Source organism: Volvox carteri, assembly GCF_000143455.1.
Source record: "Volvox carteri f. nagariensis unplaced genomic scaffold VOLCAscaffold_187, whole genome shotgun sequence".
NCBI lineage: Eukaryota > Viridiplantae > Chlorophyta > Chlorophyceae > Chlamydomonadales > Volvocaceae > Volvox > Volvox carteri.
The window spans coordinates 27,756-28,102 of record NW_003307730.1 but is presented as its reverse complement, the minus strand read 5'-3'; positions in this window follow the sequence as shown (position 1 = coordinate 28,102).

Here is a 347-nt window from a genome sequence, read left to right as displayed (position 1 = left end):
CATTCTTTAGGGTCAGCAGTCTTATGTATTCTTTTCGTTCTTTGGGTGTTCTTATACATTCTTAGGCCAACTTATTGATTCTTTGCCTAAAGCATACTTAGCTGCTCTTTGGCGGGTTTTAACCATTCTTACCATAGGGTTTGCTAAGTATGGCACCCATTCTTAAGTCTCATTCTTATGAAATAAAACCACTATTTTACCATTCTTTAGCATTCTTTAGGGCCAGCAGCCTTCTGTATTCTCTTACATTCTTAGGGGTGTTCTTTTACATTCTTAGGCCAAATTATTGATTCTTTAATAAATAGGTGCATCCAGATTGTCATCGGAAAATTATATTGCCATGTAGC